Source organism: Globicephala melas, chromosome 4 (assembly GCF_963455315.2).
Source record: "Globicephala melas chromosome 4, mGloMel1.2, whole genome shotgun sequence".
Classification (NCBI taxonomy): Eukaryota; Metazoa; Chordata; class Mammalia; order Artiodactyla; family Delphinidae; genus Globicephala; species Globicephala melas.
Window position 1 is genome coordinate 57,346,982 of NC_083317.1, and position 7,076 is coordinate 57,354,057.

Here is a 7,076-nt window from a genome sequence, read left to right on the forward strand (position 1 = left end):
GAACATACATATCGAAAATTACCTTAAATGTAAATGGACTAAATGCTCCCACCAAAAGACACAGATTGGCTGAATGGATACAAAAACAAGACCCATATATAGGCTGTCTACAAGAGACCCACCTCAGACCTAGTGGCACATACAGACTGAAAGTTAGGGAATGGAAGTTAGGGAATGGAAAAAGATATTCCATGCAAATGGAAACCAAAAGAAAGCTGGAGTAGCACTTCTCATATCAGACAAAATAGACTTTAAAATAAAGACTGTTAGAAGAGACAAAGAAGGACACTACATAATGATCAAGGGATCGATCCAAGAAGAAGATATAACAATTGTAAATATTTATGCACCCACCATAGGAGCACCTCAATACATAAGGCAAATACTAACAGCCATAAAAGGGGAATTTGACAGTAACACATTCATAGTATGGGACTTTAACACCCCACTTTCACCAATGGACAGATCATCCAAAATGAAAATAAATAAGGAAACACAAGCTTTAAATGATACATTAAACAAAATGGACTTAATTGATATTTATAGGACATTCCATCCAAAAACAACAGAATACACATTTTTCTCAAGTGCCCATGGAACATTCTCCAAGATAGATCGTATCTTGAGTTACGAATAAACCCTTGGTAAATTTCAGAAAATTGAAATTGTATCAAGTATCTTTTCTGACCACAGCGCTATGAGACTATATATCAATTACAGGAAAAGATCTGTAAAAAATACAAACACGTGGAGGCTAAACAATACACTACTTAATAATGAAGTAATCACTGAAGAAATCAAAGAGGAAATCAAAAAATACCTAGAAACAAATGACAATGGAGACACTACGACCCAAAACCTATGGGATGCAGCAAAAGCAGTTCTAAGAGGGTAGTTTATAGCAATACAATCCTACCTTAAGAAACAGGAAACATCTCAAATAAACAACCTAACCTTGCACCTAAAGCAATTAGAGAAAAAAGAACAAAAAAAACCCCAAAGTTAGCAAAAGGAAAGAAATCATAAAAATCAGATCAGAAATAAATGAAAAAGAAATGAAGGAAACGATAGCAAAGATCAATAAAACTAAAAGCTGGTTCTTTGAGAAGATAAACAAAATTGATAAACCATTAGCCAGACTCATCAAGAAAAAAAGGGAGAAGACTCAAATCAATAGAATTAGAAATGAAAAAGGAGAAGTAAGAACTGACACTGCAGAAATACAAAAGATCATGAGAGATTACAACTAGCAACTCTATGCCAATAAAATGGACAACCTGGAAGAAATGGATAAATTCTTAGAAGTGCACAACGTGCCAAGACTGAATCAGGAAGAAATAGAAAATATGAACAAACCGATCACAAGCACTGAAATTGAAACTGGGATTAAAAATTCCAACAAACAAAAGTCCAGGACCAGATGGCTTCACAGGTGAATTCTATCAAGCATTTAGAGAAGAGCTATCACCTATCCTTCTCAGACTCTTCCAAAATATAGCAGAGGGAGGAACACTCCCAAACTCATTCTACGAGGCCATCATCACCTTGATACCAAATCCAGACAAGGATGCCACAAAGAAAGAAAACTATAGGCCCATATCACTGATGAACACAGATGCAAAACTCCTCAACAAAATACTAGCAGACAGAATCCAACAGCACATTAAAAGGATCATACACCATGATCAAGTGGGGTTTATTCCAGGAATGCAAGGATTCTTCAATATACGTAAATCAATCAACGTGATACACCATATTAACAAATTGAAGGAGAAAAACCATATGATCATCTCAATAGATGCAGAGAAAGCTTTTGACAAAATTCAACACCCATTTATGATAAAAACCCTGCAGAAAGTAGGCATAGAGGGAACTTTCCTCAACATAATAAAGGCCATATATGACAAACCCACAGCCAACATTGTCCTCAATGGTGAAAAACTGAAAGCATTTCCACTGAGATCAGGACCAAGACAAGGTTGCCCACTCTAACCACTCTTATTCAACATAGTTTTGGAAGTTTTAGCCACAGCAATCAGAGAAGAAAAGGAAATCAAAGGAATCCTAATCGAAAAAGAAAAAGTAAAGCTGTCACTGTTTGCAGATGACATGATACTATACATAGAGAATCCTAAAGAGGCTACCAGAAAACTACTACAGGTAATCAATGAATTAGGTAAAGTAGCAGGATACAAAAGTAACGCACAGAAATCTCTGGCATTCCTATACACTAATGATGAAAAAACTGAAAGTGAAATCAAGAAAACACTCCCATTTACCACTGCAACATAAAGAATAAAATATCTAGGAATAGACCTACCTAAGGAGACAAAAGACCTGTCTGCAGAAAATTATAAGACATCGATGAAAGAAATTAAAGATGATACAAATAGATGGAGAGATATACCATGTTCTTGGATTGGAAGAATCAACATTGTGAAAATGACTCTACTACCCAAAGCAATCTATAGATTCAATCCAATCCCTATCAAACTATCACTGGTAATTTTCACAGAACTAGAACAAAAAATTTCACAATTTGTATGGAAACACAAAAGACCCCGAATAGCCAAAGCAATCTTGAGAACGAAAAACAGATCTGGAGGAATCAGGCTCCCTGACTTCAGACTATACTACAAAGCTACAGTAATCAAGACAGTATGGTACTGGCACAAAAACAGAAATATAGATCAATGGAACAGGATAGAAAGCCCAGAGATAAATCCACGCACATATGGTCACCTTATCTTTGATAAAGGAGGCAGGAATGTACAGTGGAGAAAGGACAGCCTCTTCAATAAGTGGTGCTGGGAACACTGGACAGATACATGTAAAAGTATGAGATTAGATCACTCCCTAATACCATACACAAAAATAAGCTCAAAATGGATTAAAGACCTAAATGTAAGGCCAGAAACTATCAAACTCTTAGAGGAAAATATAGGCAGAACACTCTATGACATAAATCACAGCAAGATCCTTTTTGACCCACCTCCTAGAGAAATGGAAATAAAAACAAAAATAAACAAATGGGACCTAATGAAACTTCAAAGCTTTTGCACAGCAAAGGAAACCATAAACAAGACCAAAAGACAACCCTCAGAATGGGAGAAAATATTTGCAAACAAAGCAACTGGCAAAGGATTAATCTCCAAAATTTATAAGCAGCTCTTGCAGCTCAATAACAAAAAAACAAACAACCCAATCCAAAAATGGGCAGAAGACCTAAATAGACATTTCTCCAAAATGGATATACAGACTGCCAACAAACAGATGAAAGAATGCTCAGCATCATTAATCATTAGAGAAATGCAAATCAAAACTACAATGAGATATCATCTCACACCAGTCAGAATGGCCATCATCAAAAGATCTAGAAACAATAAATGCTGGAGAGGGTGTGGAGAAAAGGGAACACTCTTGCACTGCTGGTAGGAATGTGAATTGATACAGCCACTATGGAGAACAGTATGGAGGTTCCTTAAAAAACTACAAATAGAACTACCATATGACCCAGCAATCCCACTACTGGGCATATACCCTGAGAAAACCAGAATTCAAAAAGAGTCATGTATCAAAATGTTCATTGCAGCTCTATTTACAATAGCCAGGACATGGAAACAACCTAGTGTCCATCATCGGATGAATGGATAAAGAAGATGTGGCACATATATACAATGGAATATTACTCAGCCATAAAAAGAAACGAAAATTGAGCTATCTGTAATTAGGTGGATGGACCTAGAGTCTGTCATACAGAGTGAAGTAAGTCAGAAAGAGATAGACAAATACCATATGCTAGCACATATATATGGAATTTAAGAAAAAAAATGTCATGAAGAACCTAGGGGTAAGACAGGAATAAAGACACAGACCTACTAGAGAATGGACTTGAGGATATGGGGAGGGGGAAGGGTGAGCTGTGACAAAGAGAGAGAGAAGCATGGACATATGTACACTACCAAACGTAAGGTAGATAGCTATTGGGAAGCAGCGGCATAGCACAGGCAGATCAGCTTGGTGCTTTGTGACCGCCTGGAGGGGTGGGATAGGGAGGGTGGAAGCGAGGGAGACGCAGAGGGAAGAGATATGGGAACATATGTATATGTATAACTGATTCACTTTGGTATAAAGTAGAAACTAACACACCATTGTAAAGCAATCATACTCCAATAAAGATATAAAGAAATAAAAATAAACACTTTATGTTAATTTTCTTTATGAGCAAAGGACTAAAATCAACAAGAAATTATTGGATCACTGCCTAACTCATTTTCTATTGCTATTTGTCTGCTACCTGTACTATCTTAATTCCTTTTGTTTGGTGCTTGTCAGAACCATCAGTGTGACAATTTATTTGGGACCTTGACTTCTAGATCACTGTGGGCAAGTTTCATCTCTTTTTGAAAACTGTACATGAGGAGATGGCATGGAGGAGTGAGTGGATACACAAGGCTCTTCACAAACATGAGAACCTGCAGAAACCATTTATGACTATCAACCCTTTTTCATCTAAGAAAATAGACTTTCTTTTATCCTCTAATCCAAATGTGAATTACCCCTCTTTCCCTAAACTTTCTTTCTTTGGAAAGAGTTGAAGCTCCCATCACTTCTCCCTGCCAGTATTTCATCAGTGCTGATAAAGCTGTAGAGAAAAAACCTCCTTGAGTCTTCCACCATCTGCAGACTTAGAAAACTGCTTGTGTTGCAGTGGAACATAAACCACAACTGGGAAAGAGCAAGACCTAGACACCAGCATCTGGAGTGGAAGACAAAAGACCAAGGCTATTATTGTACTGGGGGCTGGGGATGGAGATTTGGATTAATAAGTGATTTTTTTTTTTAGTTTGTTTAAAAAAATGTTCCATTATCTTTACAACAAGAATACATGTTTTGAAAGCCAGAAATTTTGGCTTCTTAACTATGGTGATTTGTTCTTGGGTAAAGAAGGTCATGGTTAATGCGCCCATTGCATCCTACATAACGTGAGGATAATAGCCACTGTCAAGGAAAACCGTGTGAACTTATTCATCTAATATGTATTAAATTTTAATCAATAAAAGAAGAAACCTGTAAAAAAAAAAAGATAATGAAAAGACAAGCCACAGAGTGGGAGAAAACATTTGTAAAAGACACATCTTGTTAGGATAAAGTGGCATCTTGCAAGCTTTTTACATGTGCAACTGGTTTAACTTATTTTGGTATGTAGTGTGAGGTACAGACTTTAGTTTTAAATGGGTGTGTAGTTTTCTAGGCATCAATTTTAAAGATTATACCTTGACTTTGTCACAATCAAACTTCCCAGACATACTTAGAACTATTTGTGGATATTCTTTTCTGTATAATTTGTATATGTGCTCATTCATGTAGTAATGCTACAATGTTTGAATTGTAGTGGCTTTATAGTTAAGTTATATAGCTGCCTGCTAATTAACAGATACTCAACTTCTAATAAAATTTATTACTTGTAAAAAAAAAAAGGCAACACAAAATCTGAAACCAGAGAACATGTACTTCCTCATTTACAAATGCATCAGAAGAGAGGTGGACACCCTTTCTCCTGTTTGTGAGCAAGGGGTCAAGACACATGAGCAAAAGAGTTTCAAAACTAAGTGCTTATACAGATCTTTCCTTATCTGAAACCTGTCCTCTAAATTTGGAGTAAATAAACCTTATGTGAAAATCAGTATGGGAGATGGGTTGGAGATATGGCAAACTAGGCTCCAATTGATAGTTTTTCTATGATAAAACAGCTCATCCTGAAACATCTTATGATAAGAAACAATAACAGTACTAAAGTATTAATAGCAACACTAATATCTACCTTCCTTTGAGCCTTTAATAATAGGCTCTATGACTCAAGACTTTATGTACATTATGCCTTGCCTGTATTAAATTGAGAAAACATGCACATAAATATAGTTTGGATAATTGGAAATTCATGTAATAGCTTGAGCCCCATTTCCAACGGTCTATTAACTCTATTAAAACTCCATACTTTCTAAAACAAGAAATCAATGACTTTTTAAAAAAAATAAAGGTTTCAAAGCATGACTGATTTAGAAATGGGCCCCATTTTACTCCAGGCACTGAGTATGACATTTAGCAAAATTCCTAATTCTAATTTGAAATTGTCAACACACCATAACACAAAAGACTTCTTCAAGGTCAATTTCTACCAATTACCTCCAAGGGAGTCTTAAGGATCTTTGCCACTGCTCTTGCAACTCATTCTATTCCCTTTCCAACTACATTCTCTCAACAGTACAAAGCCCTGTTCCAGGAGAGAAAAGAACAAAACAAACATATTGGTCATCTTCTCTAATTCCAATATAGTAACCATCAAGGTCAGTCTTAAGGAAGCAAGAAAATATACAACTTCCTTCCTATGCAGATCCTTTACACACTTATTGATATTTCTACTTTTATTTATTAATCTTATATGAGTTGGGAAACTGGGACAAGTAGGAAATAACAATAGGTAATTAAAGTTACAGAGAAACTCTCAAACTCTTCTTAAACCTACTCCCTCCTCCTAGGAGGGTATAAGGTTAATTTAAACTCTTATTTTCTATCCTGGGAAGAGGATTAACCCAGCATACCAGAACAAGGGGGAAGTGAAATGATCTAGAACTTTTTTTTAAAGTACTTATTGTATTTGGGATTCTCAGAAGAACTCAGGATTCTGTGAGAGTCTGGCTAAAGAATGACAAGGAAGGAGCATTACCTAGTGTGACTATGTTTTCAATACAGAGAGAACACCGCAGGCACACTTCAGAAGCCAGGTATCTTACTAACAAGTAAGAAAAAGAAAATGAAACAATGCTTAGAGATGGGAGAGTAATTGTGGCATCATGTGAAAGAACAGTAATAACCACCACCCGCTGATTTGGCATTGCCAAATCAAGTAGAAAGTGGCAGAATTTCAACGAAGTACTGAAAATGAAGAATGCAAAATGAATCTCTAGCTAAAGGTTAAAAAGAAAAAATGAGAGGAGCTGGGCATAAGAAATCTCTACTTGGTGATAGATATCAGGAGACATTACTCAAAATGATGAAACTGTACAACTTCCATC